This window comes from Notamacropus eugenii, chromosome 2, assembly GCF_028372415.1.
Source record: "Notamacropus eugenii isolate mMacEug1 chromosome 2, mMacEug1.pri_v2, whole genome shotgun sequence".
NCBI classification, from domain to species: domain Eukaryota; kingdom Metazoa; phylum Chordata; class Mammalia; order Diprotodontia; family Macropodidae; genus Notamacropus; species Notamacropus eugenii.
In genome coordinates, this window is record NC_092873.1 from 336,204,360 (window position 1) to 336,220,323 (window position 15,964).

Below are 15,964 nucleotides of genomic sequence, written 5' to 3' on the forward strand. Positions count from 1 at the left end.
ATTAATGCTTTGAACCTGGATTTGAACTCATTCCTGGAATCTTTCTGTCATATCACCCAGGTTTCTCTAATAGAAATGTGGTAGTAATGATAGAAATAACTAAGTTTGGCAGCTGACTGAGTATTTGGAGTGAACATACATGAACGGTGACATCAAACTTGCCAGTCTGATTGGAATGATAGTGGCATCTTTAACATTAATAAAGAAGTTTAGAAGAGGGTCACTTGGGAGTTCATGTGGATGTCATCCACTGTGGACCTTATGATTCTATTTTTTGTTGTCATTGATTCAGTCATTTTAATCATGTTTGATTCTGTGAACCCATTGTAGGATTTTCTTGGGAAAGACATCAGAGTAGTTTGTCATTTCCTTCTCCAGATCATTTTACAGATGAGGAAACTGAGGCAAACTGGGTTGAGTGACTTTCCCAGGGTTACACATCTAGTAAGTATCTGAGGCCAGATTTGAACTCAGATCTTCCTGACTCTAGACCCAGGGTTCTATCTACTGTAATACATAGCTGCCCTGATTCCACTCTTAGACTTTAACAATTCCATGATCGTGATTATTATTATGAATAACTATATTCTCACTCTTTTCATCTTTTTAATGGCTCTAATCAAGAGGTAAACCACTTTCACTTACATTTGGCAAATCCAATCATTTCAACCTATTGTTAGCCATAACTATTCTTTTCTGATGAAATCTTTCACATTTTCTTCTATTTTTCATTTTTTTTTTGACTTTTTGTTTGTTTGTTTCTTGATGTCCCATGGAAGCATGAGCTTCCACTTAAACAATTCTAATTTTTAAGGAATTATTTTCTTCAGTGAACATCTGTGCCTCCCTCCCCCCTAAAATTTGAACAACTACTTTTTAAGGAGTTATTTTCATCAGTGAAGTTTTGTTTGTCTTTTAAAATTTGGCCAGTTCTGTGAAGGGGCAGCTAGGCAGTGAGGTTTTGTACCTCTTTTACCATTTGGTCAGTTCTGGCTTTTAAGGAGGTATTTTCTTTAATATTTTTTTTCTGTGCCTCTTTTACCAGTCTGTTAATTTTCTTTTGATAATTTTCTTATGTGTCTCTCATTTCTTTTCCCAATTCTTCCTCTATATTCATTTGATTTTTAAAATGATTTTGTGCTCTTTCTTAACTCTTCCAGAAATTCATTTTGGGCTTATATCCGATTTATTTTTTTCTTTGAGGTTTTCCTTGTAGATGTTTTCACATCATTGTCTTTCTCTAAGTTTGTATACTGACCTTTGTCACCATAGTAGCTTTTTATGGTCTGGTTTTGTTATTGTTATTGCTTGCTTATTTCATTCCACCTATTTCTTGACTTTGAACTTTATGTTAAAGTTGAGTTCTGTTCACATGGGTGGAGGGCATGTTCCCAAGCTTTAGACATTTTGTGCTGCTGTAGCTCTGGTGGTTTATAAGTTTTTGGTGCTTCTGAGGTAGTATCATCCAAGGAGAGGTGTGATCATTACTCTCCTGGCCTTATCCAGATAGGTTACTTGCTCCCTTAAAGCCACAAGCACTGCTTCCTGGCCTGGTTCTAAAACAGAGGTCCCTTGTGATCTCTTTCAGGTCAGTTGTCCAATCCCCTTGCCATCTCTGAGCTGCGAGAACTGCTGCTTCTACTCTCACAGTCTTCTCCAAGGCCCATAGCTGGTAATGCTGCATAAACCCTCTGCCATCCCCCACCCCATTGTCACAGACCTCTCTCTCCTTTTGACCTCTTAAGTTGAATTTGGCTGGAAAAAAATGCCTCACCTCAATCTTTTGTGAACTCTTCAGCTTCATAATTCTATTTGAAATAATAAAATTGTTTGGAGAGGAATACTGGGAGAACTCAACAGTATAGTTGCCTTATCATAATGATGGCTCCTCTGCTTTAATAATATGATATAGATTTTTTTTTAGAATATATTCTAAATCTGTTATGCTCTATGTTACCATTCTGAAAGTGTACATCAAAACTGATTAGCATCAATGATAATTTCTTTGAATATATTCTTCCTAGCACTCAACATTAATCACATAAAAGCAGCTATGTTGATGTGTGTGTGTGTTCATCCTTCGTTGTAGAAGAAGACCATGCCATCAGAGAGAAATAATGACATGACTTGCACTTGAGTTTGTTTTGAGTGAGGGAGGGCTGTGTTGATAGCAAGAAATAAAAATAGTTCAGTAAGAATAGACATTAGTGGTTGAGGGATCAGGAAAGTCTTTAAGTAAAAAATAATATGTGACCTAAAGAGAAAAAGATATAGATGAGGAGGAAGAATATTATAGGCATAGAGATGGGAGATGAATATAAGTAATAATAAGAAACCAGTTTGGCCAAATTGTGGAATGTTTGAGGTACGTAAACACTAATAGGCAAGGAGATCAGAAAAAGGTATCAGGTAGACGTTTGAGCTGTTTAGAAGGAACCTAAAACTTTGAAGAAGTGGCCAAGTTGAGCATGTCTTAGTCACTGATGTTCCCTCAGAAACATGAAGACACAACTGAGCTTGATTTCAATTTATCTGTACATGATATTTTTCTGAGCTTTAAACTTTTCTCCAGTTGCGGATTTTCTTTTGACTCTTTTACATTTCTTCCTAACATTTTTTACATTCTTCTACTAATTTTCTTATTTCAGTATCATTGGGTAAAATTAATTACATGATTTTGGCATGGATCCATTTTATTTGGATGACTTCAGTGGAACAGGTTTGCTAGACTCAGTATTGACCAATTTATCATTTGCATTGGGCATTTCAAGTACAATTTGGAATTGATCAGTTTACTAGGTTTTGCTTTTTTCCACATAGACTCCATATTTAAAGTATTCATGGTGCAAAAATTATCTGTACCATAAATTTTTCCATAACATTCTCACTTGGATCATAATCAAATGATTGTATTACTGAAGCAGTTACAATAGACCCTGAGATCAATAATTCCACTATTCAAGTTCACATTACTGAAGAGGTGCTATAGTCTTGACTTTGAAACACATCCTTGAGATGATGTGTTCCTACCTCAGAGACTGACTCTGTATCCACTGCAACAGAGGAATCAGACACTCAGTGCAGGCACCACTTCTGAGTGCTGGCCCAAACCAGATTGAAATGTAATTAATGCTTCTCTTTTTTTTGTAACCACTGCACAATACCATCGCAGGTTCTCACTTACTTGTAGTATTTAAATTTGTCTCTGTGAAATTGAATGTTCACCTGGAAACCTTTGATGAAAAGCAAAATATTCATCTAATCAACAAAGGAATGTTTTAAATCCATACAAACTTTAACAAATAGTCATTCATTCATTCCACAAGCATTTGTACCAGTACTACATGCAGAGTTCTAGGTGTTGCCTTTGGGAGAGAGAGAGAGAGAGAGAGAGAGAGAGAGAGAGAGAGAGAGAGAGAGAGAGAGAGAGAGAGAGAGAGAGACAGAGAGAGAGAGAGAGAGAGAGAGAGAGAGAGAGAGAGAGAGACAGAGACAGAGACAGAGAGAGAGAGAGAGAGAGAGAGAGAGAGAGAGAGAAAGAGAGACAGAGAGAGAGAAAACAGATATGAGGTACCATGAAGTCAATAATTTAAACACACACACATATACATTGTCAGATTTATAATACCAGATTTATTCCTATGCTAAAATATTTCCCAATGAGAATAAATTCCCAGACTCCTTTAGCTTTGCAACTTTATATATGTGGGACACTGAGCAAGTCATTAAACTTATCAGAAACTTAGTTCTGTATCTGTAAATTGAAGGGTTTTGACAAGATGTCCTCTAAGGTGACAGCCCTAAGCCTATGATTCTGTGACTTATGAACATGAAAACTTCCCCTTATGTTTCTTTTTGTCTTCATTGTAAATCTGTAATTTCACCATTATAGGGAACTCCTGGTGTGCAAACTTCTCACTGGTTTGGAAATTTTTCTTTAATTTATACTTGGGCACTAAGAGGTTAGATGATTTGTCCAGTTATATAGCGAATATGTGGGAGAGGTAGGACTTGAATCCAAGTTTATCCTAATAGAAAGCAAACCTTCTGACCACTAGGCCACTCACCTCTAGTTGAGAGAGAGAGAGAACTTTTAAACTCAAAAATTCCTAGTTAGAATAGCTATGATAACCACTTTGTTGTTTGAAATTAGTGAGCAGTATGAGAGAATCCGAACTAAAGTGAAATAGAGATGTGGAATGATTATCTTGAGAATCCAGAGAAACGAATCAAAGGAATTGCTTGGGGGGAGAGGAGAGCTAAAATACCTAGAAATTGAAAGGTTTTTCAGGCAGAATATCCCTGATACTTATCTTGATGCCTGAATGAGAAACAGGCTAGAGAATCGTGCACATAACAAATCACAATGTGTCTCCCTCTTCACCTTTACACTAAACCAAAGGGCAGTTTTACCAAAAGGTAGACTGAACAAAAGGTCAAAGGGTCCTGAAAATGGCTTGCCTTCTTGCACTTACTTGACTCCCATTTCAAACTCATTTTCATTAGGTGGGTTATTTGATTGTATGTATGTTTTTCTTCCTCTGCCTTTCCCCCCCTACAGGGAGCTGTCTACCCATTCTGTTTTTATTGCTGTACTAAAGACTCAAACAGAGGGCCATGTGATTTGGCCGCTTCCATAAAAATGAATTTACTGCAAAAAACCTTGTTTTCTTTTTATTCTTATGGGGACATGAGAGGCTGTCTGGGCGACTGGAGTAATTGCAGTATAGCCTCTGCTGTACTTGTCTGAAGCTGTTTAAGGCATGAAATTTTAGTGGGCTGAGTGGGAATGAGTCTTGAACCTGATGTCAGTAGCCCTGGATTTGTCTGCTGATTTTACCATTTGCTACTTAAATGATCTTGGGACTTAGTTTCCCCTTGTACTCTTGAAAGACTGCACTTAAAGATCTATAAGGTCACAGGTTCCCCACTCCTGCCCTAAAACAAAATTCACTTTCTTACTCATGACTCCTATATGTATATCTCCCCATGGTGAATGAATGGATGGATAGTTATATAAATGAAGGAATGAATGAGGAATAATTATTAAGCATTCTCTATATGCCTAATACTCGATACAGACACCAAAGTGAGACAGGTATAAGCTATGGGAGAAAATAATAGATACGAGAGTGGCATTCAGGGAAGGAAGTTGAGGTAATCACTAAAATTGTGAGTGAAATAGGAAGTTAAATTGGTTTGCTCTTTCCAGAGGAAACAGAAGTTTTGATTTGATTACAATTCCCAACAAGAGATAGAAAGATGGGCTAGTTTAGATACGGGGGAAAAGGGCAAAAAGTGGCTGAGTGAAGAAGAGACTATCTGGACCTAGGTAATGGCAGGCAAAGTGGCATGTACTCCCATATATAGTCTCTGGGGGTACAGTTTGGATAGTAGAGCAGCAGTAGATATAATGATCAAGTCAAGTCAAGTGCTTAATTGTTGCATTCGTTGTTTATTTTCGAAGAGTACCATGACATCAAAGAAATAATGATATGACTTGCAGTTGACTTGATTTGAGTGAGGGAGGGCTCTGCAGGTCACCAGCCTTACTTCTCCTCCAGAGCCACCTGGATCCAGTGACAAATATTCATCAGGATGATTGAAGATGACCCAATATGCAATGGGAGACTTTGGCCTTTTAGTCTAAGGCCTATTCAGGTACTCACTTAAAGTGAGGTAATGACAGGCATTATGCTTAATACTAGAGATACAAAGACAGGCAAAAACAGTCCCTGCTCTCAAGAATTTCAGAATCTATTAGAGGGGGAAAAATTCAAATAATTAGGTTTATACAAGACTTAGCTCTCTCTGTCTCTCTCTTCAATGTGCACACACACATGCACACATACACATGAACACATGCATGTACATACACATATATGTATAGACACATACAGATATATGTATGTATGTATATATTCATAATGAAATATTTAACGAATTAATTCATTATTTTACCAAATATTTAATGGAAGATTTATTTTTAATTAAATAGTTAAATTAATGAAATAGCAATAATAATATTTATCAAAATATACATTTTAAAGAAAGATAATAAGTTCCGTTTTAAACATATCTAGTTTAAGATATATACTAGACATCCTGTTCAAAATGTCTGAAAGTCAGTTGGAGGTGTGAGAGTGGTGTTCATCAGAAAGGTTGGAGAATCATAGATAGATTTGGCAATTGGCAGCATCAAGGTGGTAATTAAACCCATGAATTTTTATTTTTTTAAATAAAGTTTTAAATTAATATTTTATTAAAGTGTTGGTTAAATAAAGAATAAATTATTCATTATTTGGGGGGGGTGTTTGTGGGGGGGTGAGTGGGTGGGTGGGTGTGTGTGTGTATGGCAAATTGAAGATAGTCTCAGAGGAAAGACACTAATGGTGGAAAGCTATGAGTGGTTGGGAAAGACCTTTTGTGGAAAGAAGAATTTAAACCAAACATAGGCTTGTTCTGTATAACAGAAGATATTTCCTTTTTTTATATTTATCTCCTATATACTTAGTACATAGTAGGTGTTTAATAAATGCTTTTTTCATTAATTTCCCATTTCATCTGATGAATAGAAGAATGTGACACATGCCTTTGAAAATAGGGTGAAATAGTTCTCAGCTAAGAAAATTGTCTCAAATTTTATAGAAAAAGAAATGAGACCAGTCACTGTGAGCTCCTTTTTCTCCCCTCTTCCTCATCTCATATCACTTCTAACTTCTACCGCTATTTCCTCCTTCACCTCTGTATCACATGATGAAGTGGCCTTAGTTCTTACCAAGGCTAACCTCTGTACTTGTTCAAGTGATCTCATTCCAACCTATCTCCTCCAAAAGATTACACACTCTATTACTCCCACTTTATCATTTATTTTCAATCTGTCCCTCTCTCCTGGCACCTTCCCTAATGCCTACAACTATTCTCATGTGCCCTTCATTCAAAAAAACTCACTCTATCTTTCTATCCTCATGACCATCCTATAACTTTTGTGTGTGTGTGTGTGTGTGTGTGTGTGTGTGTGTGTGTGTGACTAAACTTCTGGCAAGGGGCTAAAGTCTTTGAAAGAGATTTGAATTGGAAACTAAGCAATCTAATCCTAAAGAATGATTGTGTCAAGCAACAAATCATAGAAACAACCAATAATATCATTAAAAAGAATGAAAATATTGAGACAACATGCCAAAATTTATGTGATGCAGCTTCAGCTCAAGAATAATGTATTCTGAATTATATATGTAATATATATGTAAATATAAATAGTATATTTACCCTTTACTCTGTGTGTCTCTACTTCAAACATGTTTCTTATAAACGACATATTATAGGATTCTGGTTTTTAATCTACTCTGCTATCCGTAGAGTTCATCCCATTCACATTCACAATTATGACTACTAACTGTGTATTCTCTCCATCCTATTTTCCCATTTATATCTGACTCTCTCCTTTCACCCTGTGACTCCTCACCACTGTTTTCCTTCTGAATACTATCTCCCTCAATCTGCCCTACCTTCTACCAGACTCTCCTTTTTTCTTTTCCCTTCCCATCTGCCTCTCCTACAGAGTAAGACAAATGTCTTTACCCAACTAATTGTGTATGTATGTATCCAATGAAAGTAAGGTTCAAACAATGTCCACTCCCTCCCTTCTCTCCCTCTATTATAATAGATCTTTTATATCTCTTCATTTGATACAATTTATCGCATTCTGCCTCTCCCTTTCCTCTTCTCCCAGTACAATTCTTTTATCACTCCTTAATTTTTTTTTTATCGTCACATCAAAGTGAACTTATACTCACATACTCTATATTCCTTCTATCCTCATAGAGATACAGTTCTTACCAGTAGCAAGTGTCATCTTCCCATGTAGGGATATTATTAGTTTGACCTTATAGAATACCATGTTGTTGTTGCTGTTTTCTTTCCTGTTCACCTTTTTATGCTTCTCTTGAGTCTAGTATATCTGAAGAATTAATTTTCTGTTCAGCTCTGGTCTTTTCAAAGGGAAAGTTTGAAAGTCCCCTATTTCATTGAATTTCCATCTTCCTGCACAACTGTCAAAAAAAAATTATGCTCAACTTTACTGGGCAGGTGATTCTTGGTTATAACCCAAGCTCCTTTGACTTCCAGAATATCATATTCCAAGCCCTTCAGTCTTTTAATGTAGAAACTGCTAAATCCTGTGTAATCTTGACCGTGGCTCTTTAATATTTGAATTACTTCTTCTGACTTCTTTAACTATTTTCTGTTTGACCTGATAATTCTGGAATTTGGCTATAATATTCCTTGGAGTTTTCATTTTGGGATATCTTTCAGTAGGTGATTAGTGGATTCTTTCAATGACTATATTAGCCTCTGATTTTAGTATATCAGGGGAGTTTTCCTTGATAATTTCTTGAAAGATTCTGTATAGGTTTTTTTTTTTTTTTTAATGATCTTGGCTTTCAGGTTGTCCAATATTTCTTAAATTATTTCTCCTGGATCTGTTTTTCAAGCCAATTGCTTTTCTAATGAAGTATTTTACATTTTCTTCTATTTTTTTTCATGCTTTTGATTTTACTTGACTGATTCTTGATGCTTCATGGAGTCATTGGCTTCCATTTGCCCAATTATAATTTTTAAGGAGTCATTTTCTTCAGTTAGTTTCTGCATCCCCTTTTCCATTTGTTCAATTTTACTTTTAAAGGATTTGTTTCCTTCAGAAGATTTTTTTCCTCAATTTCTGTAATTCTATTTTTTAATATGTTGTTCAGCAATTATTGCTCTTCCTTTTCCAAGCCACTGTTTTTTCATGATTCTCTCTTATAACTCTCATTTATTTTCTCAATTTTTTTCTACATCACCTATTTGAACTTTAAGATCATTTTTGAGCTGTTCCAAGAGGACTTTTTGAGCTTGAGACCAATTCATATTCCCCTCTGAAGCTTCACATGTAGGGATTTCAATGCTGTTGTCCTCTTCTGAGTTTGTATTTTGATCTTCCTTGTCATCCTAGTAACTTTCTATGGTATGGGCTCTTTTTTTGTGTGCTAATCTTCTAGCTTCTTTCCTGACTTTTAAAATTGAACTCTACTTCTGGGGTACAGGAGGCATTGACCCAACCTTCTTGCACTGCAAGGCAGGGGCCTGGTCACTGGCTTTCTGTACCAGGGCCTCTGGGGCTGGTGGCTTACTTACTACACTGAGGTGGACTGGCCTAGTCATGCCTGTTGTGTTCAGGGTTCCAGGGCTAGCAGTTTTCATGCTTTGTTGGGGCTGGAGACCCTATACTAGCCTTCCATACCACTGGCCTGATGAGCCAGAAACAAGGGGCGGGGGGGGGGGGGGAGAGAGGGGAAGGGACAGTTGCTGATCCATGCTGTGGCTAAGAGCCCCCTACTGACTTGCCCAGATATCTTTTGCACTGGGTTGTGCTCTTCTTTTACCCAAGTGAGACAGACCTTTCCTGAAGTCCTTCTAATTTATATTGAAGTGGAAAATTGTTTTACTCTGTCTTTTTGTGGGTTCTGTGGCTCCAGAATTCTTTAAGAGACTTGATTTAATGTTGTTTCTGAGGAAAACAGGAGAACTCAGGCAACTTCCTGGCTTCTCTCTACCATCTTGGCTGCACTGAACTTTTCTTTTCAAATAGTTTATAAAATATTGGCATTAATTATTGCTTAAGTTTGAATTTAGATTCCTTATGTCTGGTAGAATTCACTTATAAAGTAATCTGTTCCTTGGAATTTTTTTTCTTAGGAATCTTGTTGATGGTTTCTTCAATTTCTTTTTCTAAGATAGGATTATTTAAATATTCTATTTCCTCTTAATCTGGGAAGTTTTTATTTTTGCACATAATCATCCAGTTTTCCTGGCATGTAATTGGACAAAATAACTCCTAATAATTCCTTTAATTATATCTTCAGTGGTGGTGCATTTATTCTTTTCATTTCTGATGCCAGTAATTTAGCTTTCTCCTTTCTTTGTTTAAATCAAATTAATCAATGGATTATCTATTTCATTGTTTTTCCCCCGTAAAACCAACTCCTAGTTTTATTAATACAATAGTATTTTTTACTTTCAATTTTATTAATCCCTCTTTTGATTTTTCAGGATTTTCAATTTAGCATTTAATTGGGGATTTTTAATTTGTCTTTTTCTAGTTTTTTTTTTTTTTAGTTGCATGTTCAATTCATTGATTAACTCCTTTTTTATTGGTGTATATGTTTAAAGATATAAATTTTCTTCTAAGTACTGCTTTGGCTACATCACACATTTTGTAATATTATTTCTTTGTTGTCATTGTCTTTAATGAAATTATTGTTTCTATGATATTTTTACCCACTCATTCTTTAGGATTAGGTTATTTAATTCCCAATTAATTTTTTATCTATAGTACCACAGTCTTTTATTGTTTGTAACATTATTGCATTATGAAAAATGCATTTATTATTTCTGATTTTCAATATTTGGTTATGAGATTTTTTGCCCCAATAAATGGTTATTTTTTGTGAAGATGCCATATACATATATATATACATATATGTATTAGAAAAATATATATTCCTTTTCTCCTTTTTATTTCCACTCTGCTTTCTCCAGAGGTTTACCATATCCAATATATCTAAATTATTTATTATTTTTTATGGTTAGATTTATCTGGCACCAAGAGACAAAAATTGAGATCCCCTACTAGTATAGTTTTACTGTCTATTTCCTCCTATAATTCATTTAACTTTTTCTTCAAGTATTTGGGTGCTATGCTATCTATAGACATATGAGAAAAAATGCTCTAAATCACTATTGATTAGAGAAATGCAGATTAAAACTACTCTCCCTTTTTACCCTGTCGTTCCTCTAATATCTGTTTTGTCTCTGACCACTGTCTTCTTGCATCTACCCTTCTTTTTATCACACATATCCCCTTTCATTTTTCCCTTTCCCCTCCTACTTCTTCATTGGGCAAGAGAGATTATTACTATCAATTGAATACGTATGTATACTCCTCCACTTTGAACCAATTTAGATGTGTGTGAGGGACAATTCTTGCCCATCCCACCCCCATTAGTTTCCCCTTCACTTTATAAACTCCTCCTTGTATGCCTCTTTTATGTGAGATAATTTCTTCTATTCTTTCTCTCCTTCTCTTTTCTCCCAGGACATCCCTCTCTCATTTATCCAGGTTTTGCTTCATCCAACATAATCAATTCATTCCTACACCATGTTTCAATGTGGAGTCCTTCTAATTGCCCTAATAATGACAAAATTATTAGAAGTTGCATGTATTATCTTTTCATATTGGAAGATAAGCAGTTCAACCTTGTAATTCCTCTTTTATGTTTACCATATTGCATATCTCTTGAGTTTTGTATTTGAAAGTCAAATTTTCTGTTCACCTCTGGTCTTATCACCAGGAATGCTTGAAAAGTTCTCTATTTCATTACATTTCTATTTTTTCCTCTTGAAATATTATATTTCTGGTTAGGTTATTCTTGGTTGTAATGCCAGGTCTTTTGACTTCCAAAATATAACATTCCAAGACCTCTGCTCCTTTAACATGGTAGCTACTAAATCTTGTGTGATCCTGACTGTCACTTCATGTTATTTGAATAGTTTCATTCTAGCTACTGGAATTATTTCCTCTTTGACCTGGGAGGTCTGGAATTTGGTTAAAATATTCCTGGGAGTTTTCATTTGGGGTCTCTTTCAGCTGGTGATTGGTGTGTTCTTTCAGTTTCTACTTTACTCTCTTGTTCTAGGATATGGGGGATATCTAGTTATAGGATTTCTATTTCTCTTTGAAAATTTTTTGAAATATGATGTCTAGGCTTTTTTTTATATCATGGCTCTCAGGTAATTCAATAATTTTTTAAATTATCTTTACTTATTCTATTTTCCACACTAGTCATTTTCTAGTGAGTTATTTCACATTTTCTTCTATTTTTCCAGTTCTTTTGATTTTGTTGTCTTATTTATTGATATCTCAATTCAGGTATTAGCTTCCACTTGTCCAATTCTAATTTTTAAGGAATTCTTTTCTTTAGTGAGCTTTTGTACCTCCTTTTCCATTTGGTTAATTTACTTTTTAAGGTGTTCTTTTTTTCAGTGAAGTTTTATATCTCTACCTCTCTGTCTCTCTCTTTCTCTTTGTCTCTTCTGTCTCTGACACTGTGTGTGTGTGTGTGTGTGTGTGTGTGTGTGTGTGTGTGTGTGTGTCTTCCATTTGGCCAATCCTGTTTTTATGGCATTATTTTCTTCTATCATTCTATTTTCTTTTACCAAGCTGCTAACTTTCTTCTCATATTTTTGTTTGTTTGTTTTTTTATCTAATTTCTTCTCTATCACCCTTATTTGATTTTGAGTATAAGTTTTTTAAAGTTCCTCCACAAATTCTTGTTGGACTTGTGTCTAATTTACTTTTTTTTCCCTTTGAGGTTTTGTTTGGGTTTTTTCATTTTATTATCTTCTTCTGCAATTGTATTTTCATCTTTCCTATCACCGTAGTACCTTTTTATGGTCAGGTTCTTCTTTGTTGTTATTGTTTGCTCATTTTCCCACCCTATTTCTTGATTTTGAACTTCATGTTAAAGTTGGGCTCTGTTCCCAATATGAGGTAAGTCACTGTATCAGACTTCAGGCTTTTTTACACTACTGTTTTCAGAACTAGTTCTGGGGTTGGGAAGTTTTCAGTGCTTTTAAGGTGGTGTAATCTGGGGAGAGTGATGCTCTCCTGGTCTACACTCTGGTACTTACCCAGAAAAAGTTCCTTTTTCCTTAGGATTGGAATTGATGATGCTCCTTAGGGTTCTTGCTCCCTTGAGAATAGAAACAATACTGTTTTTCAGGGTTCCTGATCCCTCCTGATGAGCATACATCCACAGCATTCCACTCCAAACTTTAAAATAATGCTGCAAATTGAATTCTGGAGTGGTGGAGACAACAGAAAATCAGAGTGAAACATTCTTCCAGTCCAAAACAACTTAGGAGGCTGAGAAGAGAGATCTGTGACATAAGGGTGAAGGCTGACCTGAAACCCAAAAGGATGAATCACCAGTGGTGGGACCAGATGGTGGCAATAGAAGCAGCAGTAGCTTCAAGAGTTCTGAAGCCAGAAATGGTAAGGAAATTTGGCAACTGGTTAAATGAAATTACAGCAGACTCCTGTGCTAGCACCAGACGCAGGAGCAGACACTATTTGACAATTCCATTGCCTGTATCCATTTCTGTGTCATAATACAAGGATAGAGAGGAGCATTTTCAGTCAAGAGGTGTATAAGCCTTGAAGTGCAGTATTACTTTTCATCAGGAGGTATCAAGAACCTAGAGGATCCTCAAGTGCTTTGACTGAATCCAAAATTCACAGAGCAAACCCCCTTAATGAAAGGATTTGTTCTGTAAAACCTGGACTCAGTCAAAAGGCTACACCCAAGGACATAGAAGGTCACATGTGGTCTCAAGGCCACAGCTTCCCCACCCTTGGTCACTAGTCTAAGGGATGCAAAGGCCCAGAATAAGCTGAAACTAGTGTAGGGAGAGAAATAATAATAAGGATAAAAGGTTTTGTGTTTTTTTTACATTGATTTTCACTGTATTTGGGAGGAAAAAAGATGATCCATGAAAGGATAGAACCTTTGTTTTGTGGGTGGATGAAATGTTGGTAACTGACAACAGAGAGAAGGCAGAGCAGCTCAGTTCTCATTTAGATTATCTTTTCTCTGCAAAGGAGAATTACATTGATACTGGAAACAACAGAACATAAGTATCAAACAAGAAGCTGATACACAAGAGAAGGACCTAGTAACCTAACTACTTTGATGAACCCATGTCATGTGGCTAAGATGGATTCTATGCCTGAGTTCTGAAATGTGATTACTGAATCACTCTCAGACAAAGCACAAGATTGGAGAAGGGTCAATCATGTGTGAATTTCATAAAAGAGAATAGAATGGAATCTGTGAACAAGAAACCAGTAAGTTTGATTTTGATTCCTGGAAAAATTATAGAATTAATCACTAAAGAAGGGGTTGGCAAACATTTAGAAATGGACATGATGGTTACAAAGAATTAACATGACTTTATTGAGAATGGGTTATGCCAAATTAATCTGATTTCATTTAAATGCTTAATGAGGAGAATATCACGTGTTCTGGGCTAAGCCTGACTTAGGATAGTTCTCTGGTAGTTTAAATTCAGTATTGGAAGGAAATGAAATACTCCATTTAGAAATTACCAAAAGGAGATTTACTGAGTCATAGTGAGGTTTAGGGGCGCTGGGAACTTGAAATAAGGACACGTGGGTCCTGTCTAAATGCATTCGACCCACACTTTGTTTCAGCCAAAAGACAAGGTTTACCAGAACACCAGTACAATGGAGGCATGATTCTAAAAATCCACCATATTGGCCAGATTCTTAAGGAATCTAAGCATTGACTAGACTCTTAAGGAATCTGACTACCTTAATGGAGGCAAGATTGTTGTTAGATACAGAAAGACTGTGGGAAGGATCTAGGTATGACCAAGTAGTATGGGGTAATTGGGAGGCCTGGGAATGCCAGGGACCTGAAACACATAGCCAAGGGAGAATAGGATCAAGGGTGGGAAATTGGGAATTGGAGAAAGAAGGGGGGGGTATGCTGCAAAAAATAAAGAGGTAACAGAGACTTGGGAGATTGGGAGTAGGTCACAATGAAAGGCCAGTTGAGAGGATTATTGGAATGGGTATATGCAGACAAATGTCAGAGAATTGACAAGTGGGAAAGTTCAAGAAGAGTTGGAGGAGGGAAGATTTCCCAGCCAGTGTACCCCATCAATAGGAGGGGAAGACTACCAACAAGACATATATCAAATATATTGCCATTAATTCAGTTGAGCTCAGTTCCCCTGTCTCTCAGTTACCCACTGTAGTTAAATGAGCCATGCCTCATAGAGAGGGTTGCTTTAAATTCTGAAAACCAGGAAGCAATCGTAGTGACTTAAGCCAACCAAATCTCAAGGACAGTTTTAATACCTTTTAAGGAAAAGCTAGCCTAACTTGCATGAAGGCAAGGGGTCAGGATTTTGCTCCCAATTCATTGTTACTATAGTTTACCTGGGTTTTAGTACAGTTTTTGTTAAAGTAATTTATACCATTGTAGTAGGAAAAAAGTTGAGACGTTGATTGGACAATGCAAACAGCTAAATTCAGAACTGGTTAGATGTCTGACTGGTTCAATATTAACATGACATGAGGTCTCTAGTGGAATAACCTCAAGGTTCTGTGCTGCTGAACATGTTTGTCTATATCTTGAATAAAAGTATAGATGATATGTTCACCAAATTTGCTAGTGACAGAAAATTGGAAGGGAAAGCTAATATAATTGATGATAGAGTTAAGATCCAAAGGGAACATATACTGTAGCACTGGGTTGAAACTAATAAGATAAAATTCAATAGGGATAAATGCAAAGCCTGGCACTTAGTACAAAATTAAATTTCATAAGTATGAGATTGGAAAGGCTTGGAAGACAGTGATTGTTTTGAAAAAGAGAACTGAGGATTTTAGTGGATTTTAGCTTAATAAGTCAGTGATGTATTATAGCAATCAAAAAAATTAATGAGATCTTGGGTTGCATTAAGAAGGGAATTCCATGAATAAGAGATGATAATCCTATTGTAATCTGCCCTCATCAGACTTTACCTACTCAAGTCTGGCCACCATAGTTGAGAAAGAGAAGACTTGGGGCACATGGTAGTTATATTCACATTTTGAAATGCAATAATCTGGAATAGGGATTAGATTTATTCTGTGCTATCCCAGAGGACAGAATCAGGAAGAATGTACCAACAATGGGACCTGATGTCAGGGGAAACTTTAATAATTAGCGCTATCTAAAAATGAAATGAAATGGAATGCCTCTAGAGTTGAGGGATTCCTCCTCCGTGGAGATCTTCAAGCAGATACTGGATGGTACATGGCATATAGTGTGAATTCCTTTTGTCCATGGGCCAG